This window comes from Aotus nancymaae, unplaced genomic scaffold, assembly GCF_030222135.1.
Source record: "Aotus nancymaae isolate 86718 unplaced genomic scaffold, 86718_ANA_hifiasm-v0.15.2.pri h1tg000058l, whole genome shotgun sequence".
Taxonomy (NCBI): domain Eukaryota; kingdom Metazoa; phylum Chordata; class Mammalia; order Primates; family Aotidae; genus Aotus; species Aotus nancymaae.
Genome location: NW_026988472.1, coordinates 40,766,665 through 40,784,151, shown reverse-complemented (window position 1 = coordinate 40,784,151; position 17,487 = coordinate 40,766,665). Strand labels below are relative to the sequence as shown.

The window sequence follows — 17,487 nt, the reverse complement described above, 5'->3', positions numbered from 1 at the left end:
GCCTGAGCACTCAGGGAGTCCTGCTCTCTCCTAGCTACTCTAGATAATATGACACAGACAGACTATAAGTACTTACCAAATCATTTCTGGTTTATCCTTTCTCTGCTTCATTTGTTTTTCAATAATAAAAAACAAACACGTATGCATTATAATTTTCCCTTGTAACATATAATATACCCTGTTTTATGCCTTACCTTTTAAAGTGCGTGATTTTCCTCATGCCTTCTTACAGCCACATAGTACTCCATGATGCAGATGTACCATAGTTTATTCAACTGTGAACCAATGTACATTAGGGCTTTTCCAAGCTTTTGTTAATACAAATAATGCCACAGTGAATAAAATTATATATGCATTATTTCATATTCATGGAGGGGCTTCCTCAGAGTGTGTTTGTGAAGTAAGTAAGATTGATGGGTCAAATGATAAGTACAAATGTAATTCTGTTACCTATAGCCAAATTCTCATAAATGGTGGCTCCACTATTTTTCACTTCCACTGCAATGCAGAAGCATGCCTGTTTTCCCACAGCATTGCCAGCAAAGTATTTTGTTAAACTTTTCGATTTTTGCCCAAAGTATGGATAAAAGTATGTAGTCTCAGTGTAGTTTTAATTTATTAAAATGAAGTTGAGCCTATTTTCTTACATGTAAGAGTCATCTGTATGTGTTTTTCTGTGGGCTGTCTGTTTATATCTTTTGTCCACTTTTCTACTGTGTGTTTACTCTTTCCTCCTCCTCCTCCTCCTTTCCTTCCCCTCCTCCTCCCCCTCCCCCTCTCCCTCCCCTTCCCTCTCTTCCTCCTCTTCCTTCTCTTTTTCTCCTTCTCCTTCTTCTCCTTCTTCTCTTCTTTAGACAGGCTCCCACTCTGTCACCCAGGCTGGAGTGCAGTGGTGCAATCATGGCTCACTGCAGCCTCGACCTCCTGAATCCAAGCCATCCTCCCACCTCAGCCTGTTGAGTAACTGTGACTACAGGTATGTGCCACCACACCTGGCTAATATTTATACTTTTTGTAGAAATGGGATTTCACCGTGTTGTTCAGGCTTGGTGTTTTTCTTCTTGATTTTTAAAAGTTCTTTATATATGTGAGGGAAATTAGTGCAGAAACGAGCTTCTTTTGTAAACTGAAAAGAAAGTTTTAAAACTGGGAGAGATAAATACATAATCAACTAAAAAGCTGAAATTTTCTGCTACTTAGCAGGAGAGAATATGAGGATTAGGTCAAATACAGGCACATAAATGGAATGGTTTTTTGGTTTCTTCTTTTTTTTATATATGAAAGTATAGTGTGAGCGGAGCTGTGACTCATTACATATGACTGAGGCGCCAGAAAATTTCAAATCCAATGGGCTTTTCACGCTGGGCTTCTTAAAAGTGAGATCTGCTGCTGAGATGTAGCAAATTTGCCAACCAGCTCCTTTTTTAAAGAGAAAGATGATGATGTGATCTCAAAATGAAAAATCCTAAAGAAGAAAACATGTATCTAGTTCTTAAATGCATTAATTAGAGGCATGAGTAGAGGATAGCTATTAAGTATCCCAAAAGCCAGGTGTTTCATAATGAACAGTAATACCCTCTTGACCCTCATTTGATTTTGGGGGTATGTTTAAAGAACAGAATAGCAACAGAAAAATATGGAGCTCGAACTATTATGTCTAAATAAACATCTTGCAGCAATGATAACTTGGGAATGTTCTGAATTCAGAGAGTTAGATAGAGCATCCTCGGTAATATTATTATGCAGAATCTGCACTGGTATTCTCTTTGACAGGGAGTAAAGGGGCAACGGGAAAATAAATCAGCCACTCTAACTGAAGGCAGCTTGATTATTCTCCTGAATCTCTGCTGGGGCTGAGGTGACCTGCAGCAACAATCTCCTGTAGAGATTGGGTCAAGTTCCATTCTCAACCTTGGAAAGAGACGGCAACACCAGTGGAGGCAGCCACGTGAAATGGCCCCTCCACTCATGGAGAGGTCATACCTCTCTGCTGAGAGATGCTCAGCAGGATACTCAAGCCAGTCATGTCTGTGAGGAAGAGAAGAAAAAGGTGAGCAGAGAATCCAGAGGTGATGCTGACTGCAATTTCAATGGCGTGACGAACAAAACCCGACTGGAGTGGGTTCAAGAAACAGGAGAACAAGTGAAGATGGCAAGTAGAGACAACTCATTCCAGCACTTCGGGTGTGAAAGGAAGTGGAAAATTACGGCAATGACTGGCATTGAATTCATTGAAAGAGTTCTGAATGCAGAATTGAAGGAGGCATGTGTGTGTTTTAATTCATGAGGATAGTACAGCACATTTGTAAGCTGGCCCAGCTTTCTCCAGCACAGAGTGGGAAATTGCTGACGTAGGAGAGAATTGCTGGGGTAATTCCTTGAGCAGATGAGTGAGCAGGACCAGCCTCATGGGTCTGCATCCTGCGTAGGCTTCCAGGGCCCAGGCATCTTACACTTGATGCAATGCTCTGTCACTGTCTTCAAATTCTACATAACCTTCCCTTTGTAAGTGGAGTCTGATGAAACATAGAGGCACGTGCTAGGGGACCTGGAGCCTCGGCTCACACACAGTCTTGCCTTCCCTCATGTCTCCAGGACAAGTTCTTGGCCACCTGCTCCCCAGACCTTTGGTGGCCCAGGCATCATCTGGTCTCCTGCTCCCGGGCCCTGCCCTACCAGCTTACTGTCCTATGCCCAGGGGTGACTTGATGAGGAAAGTGGGAAAGGCCCGATTTCCCATGTCCTCCTACCCCCTACCGCCCACTGGTGGAGTATGGGTATTAGGGTGGTCTGGCTCAGGTGCACACCCTGGGGCCTCCCAGGGCAGGGTGTGATGGTGGCCATCCTGCCTCTGATTGGCAGTGTCACAGCGTATCCAGGAAGCTTAACAGAGGCTGCATCTTGGTGGGGTCAAGCCTCTCACCCACCCTGAATCCAAGTACTAGTGTGCCCTGGCATAGAGGTTTAACAATTCCTGAGGGTCATCCATCTGCCATGGAAAACCTGGCTTGACTTCCTCAGAGCTCACCCATCTTGGTACAGCAGGCAGCTATCGGGTCCAAGTGTGTACAGTCAAATGTGTGCTAATAATGATGCAAACATTTCATTTTGTCTTTATCTAGAACGACCTTAAATAGCAAATAAAAGCACAATGACAGAGAGAGAGAGGAAGAAAGGAAAAAGCTTCATATTTTAGCACTCCCCTCAGCCTTTTAAACAAAGTACCCCACATTTTCATTTTGCACTAGTCCCACAAATTATGCACCCAGCACTGCACGTCATTAAAACTTCAAATAAACTGAATACTTACTACGTGCCAGGCACTGCACTAAATATTTTTGCATAAATGATCTCATCTGATTCTCTTGGAATTCCTGCCCTAATGACACTTTTCTTCAAGCTAAGGAAGTATATCCCTAAGCATGCAAGAGGGTTAAGAAGGGATAGGCACTCAGGTCTGTCCATTGTGCTGGATAGCACCTTGAAATTCTCCAGCCAGCAGAAGTGATGCACTGTGAGAGAAGCCTGTATCTTAATATTATCTCACCATTTTTAAGTTACCTATTAATCTCTAAAGAGTTCTGTTTTTCCACCTTTCCTTTAAAGATGCATAACATCCCAGGGGACTTTGCAGGTGGCATGGTGCTGCCAGGTGGGGAATGTTAGACGTGTTTTTGGCAGGAACCAGAAAATGTGTGAAATGGCCTGATGTGCCCTTTTTCCTGTCCAGTGGGATGCTGGTAAATATTGACCAAATAGTTCTTGGTGTTAAAAGCCAGATTTGTAGCATTTGCCAAAATCTGTGGTGTAAATACTTCCAGCATGGCTGATTCCAAGCTACTAAGGCCATGAGGAGTTGGAAAGGGGTGCACAGCAGCACAGCATTAGATAATATTTCTACCATATTGATGCAATAGGCATTTTAAAACCTTGGGAGCATAGAAAATATCAAATATAATAAAATAACAAATGATGAGTTTTGAGTATTCAGTACCTTTGCTTTTAATATAATTTATGTAATTGTATGTTAATTTACTTTTTAATAATGGCTCTGTTTAACAATCAGTCACATTGACTTTCCTTCTCTGTTGGTCTAAATACTATGATTAGATCCCTCCTGCTTCTTTCTCCAGCTCAGAGGGAACCAATTCTGCCCTGCCCATGGCTTGAGGGGCTGCAAAGCCCCACCTCTGTGCAGCCACTGGAGTCTGACCCCAAGGCTGAGGAAGGCTTCCTTTCCTTGGGTTTGTTTTCATTCTTGCCATCCACATCCAGAAGCAAAGAGTCAGAACCCCAGAGTGGGAAGGACCCTAGGAAGATGCTGGTTTCTTGACCATTTCCAGAGATCTGGAAATGGAGTCCCACAGAATGCAAGGGGCTCGCCCCCACCCCACACTGGACACCTGTGGGCCTCGAGGACCTTGGGCAAGCTGCACAACTTTCCTTCACACAATCAATACAGTGTTTGCATTTCTATTCTGTGCCAGGTACCATGCCAGGTGCTGGAGACTCACCAGTGACAAACCTGCCAGGGAGCTTGTGTAGAGAGCAAGAATTAAGAGTTCACTTTCAGATGTGTTAAATAAAAGACTACATTCCAACAGATTTTGGTCTGAATCTTGGCTCTGCCACTTGGTGGCTGCACAACTCACTTCAGTCCTCTGAGCCTCAGTTTCTTCTTTGCTTATATGGAGATAACAGAGGCTTATTCTTGCCTGGCACCAAGTAAGCATTCGATAAATATTTGTTCACTTCTAAATTAAATCTTGATTGGGCAGAGCCTAGGTCATGTGCCTGCTCTCCAGGTGCAAGGGACACTGAGAGAATGAGTTCTGACTTTTTTTCTGGGGAGATTGGTGTACAGCTTTAATGGGGGCCATGTGAATGCCTCAACCTGGGTGAGAGCATACTGTATGATGAGAGAAGAGAGGTACCCATGGGAACATTTGGTTGTTGCTGCAGTCTGCCCTGTATCCCAGCTACCCTGAATGATGTGGGATGCAGGCCCTAGAACCCACTTACCTGTTCTGTCTTCTAGGGAGCAGCAGGGGCCCAAGGTAGGCAAGCCCCATTTAGCTTCATCCTGGGCCCCATCATCTTGCCTTGCAGCCACCACGTTCCTGAAGACCCTACCCATCCTGCTCTACCACATGTGTCTCCTAGGGGCCTCCACCCACACGCTCCTTCAGTGATAGTAGCCTGGATAAAGGCAGCATGCCCTTTGTCCCTAATCCCCAGCTGCAGCTTGCATGGCTCCAACTGGGGAAGCCACCGGCCTCAGTGCTGAGCATGAACATCATAGACACTCTGCCTGTCCTCTTGCGGGGCCTGGGAAGCTCCAGGAAGATGAACATTTCCAGCAAGTAACTACCCGCACTATGGAGGACTGCACCTCCAAGCTCAGTTGGCAACCCTCATCTGGACGGCATATGGCCCTGTAAAACCATCTTGTCCAAGCAGAGCAGTATTGACCTCCCCATTCCCTACACCTACAAGGACCCTTCCATTTTGACATCTCCCCAAAGCCCATCTTCACCCCAGCAGAAGTGGCCCCAGGAGGGAAGATAGTATGCCCACAAACAGGAGCATCTTCATCCCCTGACTGGCCTGCCCCCTGCCCTTCCTACCTCTGCCTGTGACAGTGAGTCCGCTTCTCTCCCCTTTCCCATCTCACCTCCCTTGCCTTCCTGACTCTGTGGTGATTGATTTTCATTTTCAGTTGGTTTCTTTTGAACGTATCATCCCTACACATTTGCCCCTTCTCCTGGGAAAACATCTTTAGCTTCCTCTGGCTGTGGTGTTTCCCTTCCCACCAGGGTCCTCTGTGGTGGTCAGGATATCTTCAGTGGGGTAAAAGCAGGCAGCATGACTGACCAGGGCCCAAGGGTGACTATTCGGGACACCCATCAAGGTCAGCCCCATGCTGTAACCCAACTGAGCCAGGTAGAGTCTGGGGCTTAGAGGCTTCTTCCTACCTGTCTCAGTTGGGCTACAGCTTAGGGCTGACCTTGATAGGTGTCCCGAGTACCCGAATGAATGACCTACCCATCTCCTTCCTCTCTTAACTCATCTCCTACCACTGTCCTTATTGCTTATTCCACTTGACCACTATCTTTCTTGCTGTTCTTTGAACACTTCAGGCATGCTCCTGCCCTAGGGCCTTTGCTCTTGCCTTTTCTTCTGTCTAGAACACACTTGCCTAGATATCCAATATGACTTACTCCATCACCTTATTCAGGTCTCTGCTCAAATTTCACTTTATCAGGGGTGTTTACTGACCATCCCTCATCATTCTGTATCCCTCTAACCTACATCATTTTTCTATATAGTTCTTATCATCACTTAATATATAATAATTTATATTTGGTTAGTGTTTGTCTACTCCAACTAAAATGTAAGCTTCTTTATCATCATAGTGTCTGTATCAGTGCTTGGCACCAAGTAAGCATTCGATAAATATTTGTTCACGTCTAATTTAAATCTTGATTGGGCAGAGCCTAGGTCATGTGTCTGCTCTCCAGCTGCAAGGGATGCTGGGAGAATAAGTTCTGACTTCTACATTGAGGAGGAAAATTCTTAAAACTTAGAAAGGATCTTTAAAAGTTGCTGAGTAGCCACAACTTTCCTACAATCACAATCACAAGTTTTGTCATATTTGCAAGGAAATCTGAGTACAGACTCTTTCTAGAGTTTTCTAAGGTCCACCTAATCTTTTTGAATCTACTACATCCAAACCAATAGCCGGTCCCCCCACCTTTTTTTTTCCTCCAGCAAACTGCCTTAATGAAGTCTATCCAGTAACTCTCAGGCTTTTATGGTCCTTTTCGTTAATTTCAGTCACTTCAAATTAGATTACAGAATTCTAGTGACAACTGCAAGCATAAGCAGAATTGGAAACAAACTCAGTTTACTCTTGGCTGAATATACAACTCAACCAGCAGGAGCAGAAGTATCCTGGCATCTTACAGAGTAGCCCTCTACCTCTGAGCAGCTGCAGGCCCTGGGCATCATTATTACTTCTAGTGGATAATATTGCTTGATTAGGTGAATCAATTAAGTGGCAAAGGGTTAAGAGAGTTTCTGAGTGCTTTACTTATTACTATTATAAGGAAAATGACTTTATATTTAGTGTCTATATGAATTTCCTTTTGTCATTGGACTCATTGGGTTCTTTCTTACGTGCCCCCTACCCCACATTCAGGGAAAGACTGCTTCTTTTCTCTTTCAGAACCCTTTGCTGACACATCAGCCTATTGCTTCCTGGAGGAATAATTTGCACTTCCAGCTCAATTCTGAAACAATATGATTGCAAGGAGGAAATACATTTGGAGTAGAGAAATTATATAGGTATATAAAACTTATTATCTAACCTGTCTCAGTTGGGCTACAGCTTAGGGCTGACCTTGATGGGTGTTCCGAATACCCATCTTTTGAGGTGAGTAAAGGGGGCACTATTAAAAAATAGGATAACAGGTGTAAAACTTAGGACGTCTGTCTTGAAAAACTGAGACATCTGCTAAACCTGATACATAGAATGCTCCCACAATGGCAATCTTCTCCAAAGCTCACAGAGAGGATTGTAGGAATTGTCAACAAGGTAAATGTTGCTTATTACATGCATATGAGAGAATGCAGTGATTTGGTGGATTAAGATAAACAATTTGGCACCCCAGAAGAACAGACTGCCTGTGACAGACACTCAAGGATAATACAATCCTATCTGGTAAGATTCTGTCCCATATCTGCAAAACCAGCATCTAGTTCTGCTTCCAAATGACTGAGTTCTGGCATGTACTTGGACTTTGCCAGCCACTAGAGTTGGAGGGTGATTGGATACCACTTTTTTTTATGCCTGAAAATGCCATACTCTGCCATTGCATTGTGTATTGTGTAACTCCAAGATTGATGAGGTGTATGTGGACCAATGATTTGAGTCTTCTCTGCCCAGGTGCCAGACTATGTGAGTGAGTGTAGTTTCACATGATCTCAGTCCCAGCCATCTGCATCCATTTGAGAGATCCTGAGTCAAAACCTGCCCAACCAAATCACTCCTGAGTTCCTGACCCACGAAAACTGTGAGAGATTATAAATGATTGTTATTGTTTGAAGGCATTAAGTTTATAGGTGATTTGCTATGCGTTAAAGAATAACTAGAACAGGTACCTATGTGCTCTCAACAGAGTATCCAATGATCAATGGATTTTATAAGTTAGAACTTTAAGGGAGAGGTCAATGCTGAAGACAATGATTTAAGGAGAATCTGCATATACATGGTGGTTAGAAGGGCTGAAGATGAAACCAGACGCCCATTCATTCATTCATCCGTTCACTTAAAAGGTCAAGAAAGATGGTCAGAGTTAGGTCCCGATTTCCAAAGTCCTCCTTTCTCATTGCTTTCCTCTGCCTCACTGATCATTGCTTCTCAGTGTCTTTGCTGCTTTCTCTTCATTCCTCAGTCCTCTAAACTTTCAAGTCCCTAAGCTCAGACATAAGCTACTTCTCTTCTATACTTATTACCTAGGCAATCTTACCTAAACTCACAACCAATTACTATCCATGTGCTGATGACTCCTCGCTTTGATTCTCCAGATCTAACCTTTCCTCTTCACTCCAGATTCATATTTCTCACTGCCTGCTGTACAACTCCACTTTGAGGTCTATAAATCTCAGACTCAGGATGTCCAAAGCCACACTCGCAACATTCCCCCAAAACATGCTTCTCCTGCAGTCTTCCCCATTTCAGGAAGTAAATCCATCATCCAGATGGCTCAGGAAAAACTTTGTAGCCATTTTTGGATCCTTCCATTTATTTCACGTTTGATTCATCAGCAACCCCTTTTGGTTTGACCTTTAAAATACACCCAGAAACCACCCACTTCTCACAATTTCCATCACTTCCTCCCTAGTCCAAGTCACCATCAACTTCCATCTGGTGGATGATAGTGATGAAGAGAGTTAGTGAGTGGTACAGCCAGAAGATAATGATTCTCAAAGCAGGAGATATTAAAAGATTTGTATTAAATCAAAGTTTTTATTTAAGATAATTGTAGATTCACATGCGGTTAATAAATAATGTAAAGAATAATACTCAGTTTCCCCCGTGGTAATAAATGTCTTGCAAACTGTAGTACAATATTACAACTAAGATACTAACATTGATATAGTCAAGATACAGAACATTTCCATCACCACAAGATCTCTCCTTTTGCCCTCTTAGAACCACACCCATCTCTCTTCCACTTCTCTACCTCATTCCTAACCACTGGCAACAACTAATCTGTTCTAAGTTCTAAAATTTTGTCATTTCAGAAATGTAATATAAATGATATCATACAGTTTGTAATCTTTTGGCATTGGCTTTTTTTTTTAAACTTAGCATAATTCCCTGGAAAGTCATCCAAGTTTTAGTGTGTCTCAATAGTTCATTCCTTTTTATTGCTGAGTAGGACAGCGTGTCCCCTGTGGTAGGACATCTGGGTTGTTTTCAGTTTGGGGCTATTATGAATAAAGAGACTATGGATATTCGTGAACAGGTTTTTGCATGAACATAAGTTTTCATTTTTCTGGGATGAGTGCCCAGGAGTACAATTGCTGAATCATATGATAGTGGCATGATTCCTTTTTAAAAATAATTACCAAACAATTTTCCAGACTAGCTATGCCATTTTACATCCCCACCACTAGTATATGGACAATCCAGTTTCTCTACATCTTTGTCAGCATTTGCCAGAGTTCGGTGATGTCACCGTTTTTCATTACCACTCTGACAGGTGTAGGCATATCTCTTTGCGGGTTTAATTTGCATTTCACAAATGGTTCATGATGGTGAACATCTTTTCTTGTGAGTATTTGCCATCTGTATATCCTCTTTGTTGAAATGTCTGTTTATGCCTTTTGTCCATTTTAAAATTGGGTTGTTTAGGCTTTTTTAATGTTAAGTTTTGAGTTCTTTCTATATTCTAGGTACTAGTTCTTGGTTGGATATGTGGTTTGCAAATATTTTATCTCAGTCTGTAGCTTGTCTTTACCTTCTGCTATAGAGCTTACACGGAACAAAAGCTTTTATGTAGATTAGGTCCAATTTATCCAGTTTTCCTTTTATGGATCATATCACACTTTTGGTATCAAGTCTAAGACTTCTTGTCTAGCTCTAGATCTCAGACATTCTGCTGTTTTTGAAACAAATGCATTGCAGTTTCACATTCTGTGTATAAGTTTATGGTCCATTTCATGTGTGAGGTCTACGTCGAGGTTCTTTTTGTTTGTTTGCTTATGGATGGTCCAGCACCATTTGTTGGAAAGGTTATCCTTCTTCTTTTGAGTTGTTTTTTCACCTTTTTCAGAAATCAGTTTGGCATACTTATATGGGTCTATTTCTGGGTTCTCGATTCTGTTCCATTGATCTATGTATCCACCAAACCACACTATTCTGATTACAGTAACATTAATATTAGATAAAGTTATCCTCCCACTTTCTTCTTCTTTCCCGAAACTGCTTTAGCTACTGTAATTCCTTTGCCTTTCCATATAAACTGTAAGATAATCTTGCCTAAAACTACAACATAAATCTTGCTGGGATTTTGATAGGGATTGTATTAAGGGTGTATATAAATTTGGTGAGAATTGTAATCTTTTCTATGTTGAATCTTTCAACCCAGGGACATAATATGTCTCTCCATTTATGTATATCTTGTTTTATTTCTTTCATCAAAGAAATAGAAACTGGAGGCATACAAGTTTCATACTTTTTTTTTTTTTAAGACAGAGTCTTGCTCTGTCACCCAGGCTGGAGTAGAGTGGTGCAATCTCAGCTCACTGCAACCTCTGTCTCCTGGGTTCAAGAGATTCTCCTGCCTCAGCCTCCCTAGTGGCTGGGACTACAGGCATGTACCACCATGCCCAGCTAATTTTCGTATTTTTAGTAGAGATGGGTTTTCACCATGTTGGCCAGGCTGGTCTTGAATTCCTGACCTCAAGTGATCCACCTCCCTCAGCCTCCCAAGATGTTGGGATTAGAGGTGTGCGCCACCATGCCCAGCCATCATATGTGTTTTGTTAGAATTATACACAGTATTTGACTTTTATAGCAATTGTAAATGGTATTGTATTTTTAATTTTGGTGTTCACATGTCTATTGCTAGTATATAAAAATGTGATTGACTTTTATATGTTTTGTCTTGTATCCTGCCACCTTGCTAAACTCATTTATTCTGGGAATATTTTGTAGATTTCTTAGGACTTTTCATATAGACACTCATGTCATCTGCAAATAGGCACAGTTTCACTTCTTTCTTCCCAATATCTGAGCCTTATATTTTTGTTTTGTTTCTTATTACTCTGGTTAGAACTCCTGGTACTTTGTTGAGTAAGAATGGTGAGAGAAAACATTTTTTTCTGATCATAGAGGGAAATCAGTCAGTCTTTCATCATTAAATATAATGGTAGTTGGAGTTTTTTGATAGATGTTCTTTACCAAGTTGAAGAAATTCTCCCTCTATTGCTAGTTCATATATTTTTCTTTTTATCATGAAAGGGTGTTGAATTTTCAAATGCTTTTCCTACATCAATTGCTATGATCCTGTGAGTTTTCTTCTTTAGCCTGTTATTATGGTGGATTACATTGATTGATTTCGAATTTGAACCAGACTTGTGTCCTTGTCCAAGTCCCACTTGGTCATGATGTAGAATTTTTTTAAAAATATGGCGGTGAATTTATTTGCTGAAATAATTTTAAGAATTTTTATATCTATATATGCAAGAGATAGGTTACTCTTTTGGTTCTGTCTTTGGTTTGGTATCAGGGTAATATTAGTTTTAAAAAAAATTCTCTCCTTTTCTATTTTTTGTAAGAGATTGTATAGAATTAGTGTTAATTCTTTTTTTTTTTTTTTCACAGTCTCCCTCTGTTGCCCAGGCTAGAGTGCAGTGGCACGATCTTGGCTCACTGCAATCTCTGCCTCCCAGGTTCAAGTGATTCTCTTGCCTCAGCCTCCTGAGTAGCTGGGATTACAGGCACATGCCACCACACCTGGCTAATATTTGCATTTTTAGTAAAGGTGGGATTTCACCATGTTGGTCAGGTTGGTCTCGAACTCCTGACCTCATGATCCGCCCTCCTTGGCCTCCCAAAGTGCTGAGATTACAGGCGTGAGCCACCGAATTCTTTAAACATTTAGCGGAATTCTGTAATGAAACCATGTAGGCCTGAAGATTTCTTTTGGGGAGTTTTAGATTACAAACTCAATTTCTTTAATAGTTGTCGGGCTATTCTAATTGTCACTTATGGGGTGAGTCATACTTTCCACTTTTTGAGGGCTTGGTCCATTTTATTTAAGTTGTCCAAGTTATGTGTGTAGAATTTTCATAGTACAATTGACCCTTGAACAATGCAGAGGTTAATGGACACTGACTCCTTGCACAGCTGAAAATCCACATATAACTTTTGATTTCCCCAAAACTTAACTACTAATAGCCTACTGTAAACCAGAAGCCTTACAAATAACATGAAGAGTCAATTGCCACATTTTTGTATGTGTATATTATATACTGTATTCTTAGGATAAAGCAAGCTAGAGAAAAGAGAATGCTAAGAAAATCATAAGGAAGAGAAAACATATTTACTATTCATTAAGTGGAAGTGGACCATCATAAAGTCCCTGCTCATCTTTACATTGAGTAGGCTGAGGAGGAGGAGGGGTTGGTCTTGCTGTCTCAAGGGTGGCAGAAGTGAAAGAGGTGGAGGAGGTGGAAGGGGAGGTAGGAGAAACAGGCACACTAAATATAACCTTTTTTTTTTTTTTAAATGTAGTCTCACTCTGCCACCCAGAGCAAGTTGCCACATTGCAGTGGAGTGCAATGACACGATCTCGGCCTACTGCAACCTCTGCCTGCTGGGTTCAAGTGATTCTCCTGCCTCAGCCCCCCAAGCAGCTGGGACTACAGGTGCGTGCCACCATGCCCGCTAATTTTTTGTATTTTTAGTAGAGAGGGGGTTTCACCATGCTGGCCAGGCTGGAAAAAAATTCGTGGACAAGTGGACCCACGCAGTTGAAACTTGTGTTGGTCAAGGGTCGACTCTATTTCCTTGTTATCCTTTTGATGTCTGAGAGTCTGTTGTGATAACTCCTGCTTAATTTCTGATATACATATATATACATATGTGTGTGTGTGTGTATATATACATATATATATACACATATATATTTTTTTTGAGACGGAGTCTCTTTCTGTTGACCAGGCTGGAGTGCAGTGACATGATCTCAGCTCACTGCAACCTCTGCTTCCCATATTCAAGCAATTCTCCTGCCTCAGCCTCTCAAGTAGCTGGGACTACAGGTGCACGCTGCCATGCTCGGCTAATTTTTTGTATTTTAGTAGAGACAGAGTTTCACTGTGTTGCCCAGGCTGGTCTCGAACTCCTGACCTTGTGATCCACCTGCCTCAGCCTTCCAAAGTGCTGGGATCACGGGCGTAAGCCACTGCACCTGGCCTGATATTGGTATTTTTATTTGTCACTGTTTTTTACTTGTCAGTCTTGCCAGAAATTTGTCAATTTTACTGATTTTTTTCAAAATAAAAACAGCTTTTTTTGTTTCATTGATTTTCTCTATTTTTCTGTTGTCAATTTCAATAATTTCTTTTTGCTCTTATTAGTTCCTTCTTTCTGCTTGCTGTGGGCTTATTTTGCTTTTGTTTTCCTAAGTTCTTGATGTGCTTATATTATTGATATGGGACTTTTTCTCTTCTAATGTTAACGATTAGTGTCATAAATTTCCCTCTCAGCTTTAGCTGAGTCTCATATATTTTGATTTGTACATTTTCATTCTTGTTCAAGTTGATTTTTTGAATTTTCCTTGAGATTTTCTCTTAGACACATGGATGATTTAGAAGTGTGTTAACTTTTAATTGCAATTGTTTGGATACTTGCCTTTTTTTTTTTTTTTTAACAGTTATTGATTTCTAGATTGAAGCCATTGGGGTTAGAAAATATACTGTGTATTATTTCAATTCTTTAAAATAAGTTAAGTTTTGTTTTATGGTCAGAGTGTCACCTATCTTGGTATGATCCCTGGGTACTTGAAAATAATATGTATTTCTCTGTTGTTGGGTGGAGTATTCTATAAATGTCTATTAAATCCTGTTGGTTGTTGGTGGTGTTGAGTTGTTGTATATATTTGCTCAATTTCCTGTCTAGACATTCTATCAACTATTGAGAGAGGGGTATCATAGTTTCTAGATATAATTGTGGATTTGTCTATTTCTCCTTTTAGTTATATTGAATTTTTTTTTTTGGTGTTGTTTTTGTTTCACATAGTTTGCAGCTTTGTCATTTGATGTACAGTCATTTAAGATGCTATGGTGAGTTGACCTTTTTATCATTATGTAACGTCCCCCTCTGTCTCTGGCAATTTTATTTGCACCGAAATCTACCTTATCTAGTATTAATATAGCCACGCCTGCCTTTTTTGACTAATGCTCACATACTATATCTTTATCTGTCCTTTTACTTTCAACCTAGCTATATCATTATATTTGAATTTAGTTTTTTTGTAGGCACCACATAGTTGAGTTTTTAATGCACTAAGCCAATTTCTGTGTGTTAATTGGTGCATTTAGACCAGTTACATTTAATGTAATTACTGGTGTGTTAAAGCTATGTCTGCCATTTATAATTATGTTTTAAATTTTTCCTCTGTTGATCATTTCTCTGTTGTCATTTTTCCTGTCTTCCTGTAGATGAACATTCCTTTACATAAACATTTTTTAAAATTCAATTTTGATTTACCTATAGTATTTTTGAGGGTATCTCCTTGCATAGCGTTTTTAGTGGTTGCTCTAGGTACTGCATTATATACACATAATTTATCACAGTTTACTAGACATTATACCAGTTTGTTAGAAGTATAGAAACCTTACCTCTCTTTATGTGTCTTTACCCTTTTTTGTTTATAATACATTATCTTAAATATTTTTCCTGCCTACATTTAGAAACGCATCAGTGTTACAACTTTTGCTTCAAACATCAAACATACTTCAGAAGACTGAAGAGAAGAAAAATGTATTTACCCATATTTTTACTCATCCTGTTGTTCTTTCTTCCTGGTGTTCTAAGATTCCTTCTTTAATCATTTCCTTTCTGTTTAGAGAGCTTCTGTTAGCCACTCTTTTAGGGTAGGGCCTGCTGGCAAAAGATTCTCTTACCTTTCTTCATCTGAGATTGTCTTGATTTCTTCTTCATTCATCATGGATATGTTCACTGGATGTAGAATTCTAAACTGACAGTTCTTTGAGCACTTGAAAAATGTTAGGCCATTTTCTTCTGGCCTCGATGGTTTCTGATGAGAAATCTGCTGTCATGTGAATTGTTTTTCCTTAATATGGAATGTGTTGTTTCTCTTTTACTGCAAGATTCATCTTGGGCTTTAATTTTCAGAAGTCTGACTTTTATGTGACTTGGTGTGGATTTCTTTGCGTTTATCCTGTTTGGGGTTTGCTTACTTTCTGGAAACTGTATATTAACTTATTTTACCAAATTTGGAAAGTGTTCAACCACTATTTCTTTGAGCACTTTTTTTAGCCCCTTCCTCTTTCTCCTCTCCTTCCAGGACTTCCATGCCCAGATGTTAGATCTTTTATTATAGCTCTGTTCATTTTTTTTTCCAGTATATGTTTTTCTCTGTTGTTCAGATTGGATAATTTTTATAGTTCTCTCTTCAAATTCACTGATTTTGTTCACTAGCCTCTCCATTCTGCTATAGTGTCCATCCATTGAGTTTATTATTTTGATTCTTGTATTTTCAGCTCTGTAATTTCCCTTTGGTCCTTCTTTATATCTTCTCTTTCTTTGCTGAGATTTTCTACTTTTTTATTGGTTTCAATCATGCCTGCAATTACTTATTAAAGGATTTTTATAATGACTGGTTTTAAATGTGCATGATAGAATCCTAATATTTCTGCCATCTCAGTGTTGGCATCCATTGTCTGTTTCATTCAAGTTGAGAATTTTCTGGTTCTTTGCATGACACATGATCATTTTATTGAGACCTGGACACTTATGCTATGATATTCTGGATCTTATTTAAACCTTTTGCTGTAGCTGGTTTCTGCTGATGCAGCTCTGGCAGGGGAAGTAGAAGTGCCACCATATCCCTGCCAAGTGAGCACAGACGTCCAGGTCCCTCAGGCAGGCTCTGTTGTCATCTGAGATGTCATTAGACTCCCTATGTAGACTCCATTGACACTCTGGACAGTGACAGCTCTGGGGTGGTTCCCTCATTATTGCTCAGTGGTGGTGAAAGTCCTCACTCTCCGCTGAGCATCCCCTGACATCACCCCAGTAGGGAAGAGTGCCTTGTTACTGCCAGATGAAGATAGGAGACCAGGCTTTCCACAAGGGGAGTGTTTGCTATCATCCAGTAGGGATGAAAGCCCTGACTCCATACTCAGCTTCTTCTGACACCACCCTGATGAGGGGGTCCTCATTACAGCCATGCAATGGTGGAAGTCAAGATTATTCACTCAGGGTTTGCTGATGTCCCTGGGGGTGGGGCACGGTTCTCTCTGTTCTTTCTGTGGTGCTTAGTTGGAGTGGAGTGGTTATTTTCTATCTGTCTTAGACACTTTCTGGTACTTTGGCTAGAGAGAACAGGCTTTTGTTGGGGCTTTTCCTGTCTACTCCTGTTGCTGTTCCCAGATTGCCAGTCCAAGTCCGGGATATATGAGGCAAAAAGAAAACCCACAGAATTCATTGCCTTGTTGTTCATCAGGTCCTAAAGTCCCTAGCTGGCCTGCTTTCTTCTTTCCAGCTTTCAGAATCTTCTCATGTTTGTTTCATATATAATGCTTAGAGTTTTTAGTTGTACTTAGCAGGAGGAATGGGTAGAAGTAGAGCTACTTCATTTTCCTGAAAGTAGAAGTTCTCCAACAGGTCTTTATATAAAGGTGGAGGAAAAAACGTTTGGATAGAGAACAGGTAGATGATGATAATAATTGCCACAAATCTCAGTAGAATAAACACCATCTGCCTAAGAGAGCTTTAGGAAGCAGAGCTTCATGGGAGATCCAGATTTGAACTAACACTAGATGGTGGAAGAGTGGGAGTACACAGGGTTGCTTGCTAAGGAAAGGGGAATGGAAGTTCCAGGGAACACTGTAAAAAGGATTAGGAATAACAGGAAGAGCAACAGAGGTGAAAAGCAGAACAAAAAAATTCTTGGCTGAGAATATGAAAGAGGAGAGATGACATGTGAGGGTTATATTTGAGAAGTGACACAGGTGTGACAGGCAGGATTGACTGCCTTAGCAGTCACAGATAAATTTAGTGTCACATCAGGGCCTGATCACAGTACACCTTTGGCTTCCTAGTAACAGGAAAATAACTTCTGCTATAATGGGGTTCAGATAGGTAGAAGCAGGAATGGCGCCTGCAGCTTTTGGATTTCATTTGCCCAGAGGCACACCCAGCCCTGATACAAATAACCTGAAATG

At 40.7% G+C, this 17,487-nt stretch overlaps 1 pseudogene; it reads right to left on the bottom strand.

Annotated features, from left to right (window-relative positions):
• Positions 1 to 5,137, bottom strand: part of LOC105705484 (protein Mdm4-like) — a 32,117-nt pseudogene extending 26,980 nt beyond the window's left edge.
• Between the last annotated feature and the right edge of the window lie 12,350 nt (positions 5,138 to 17,487).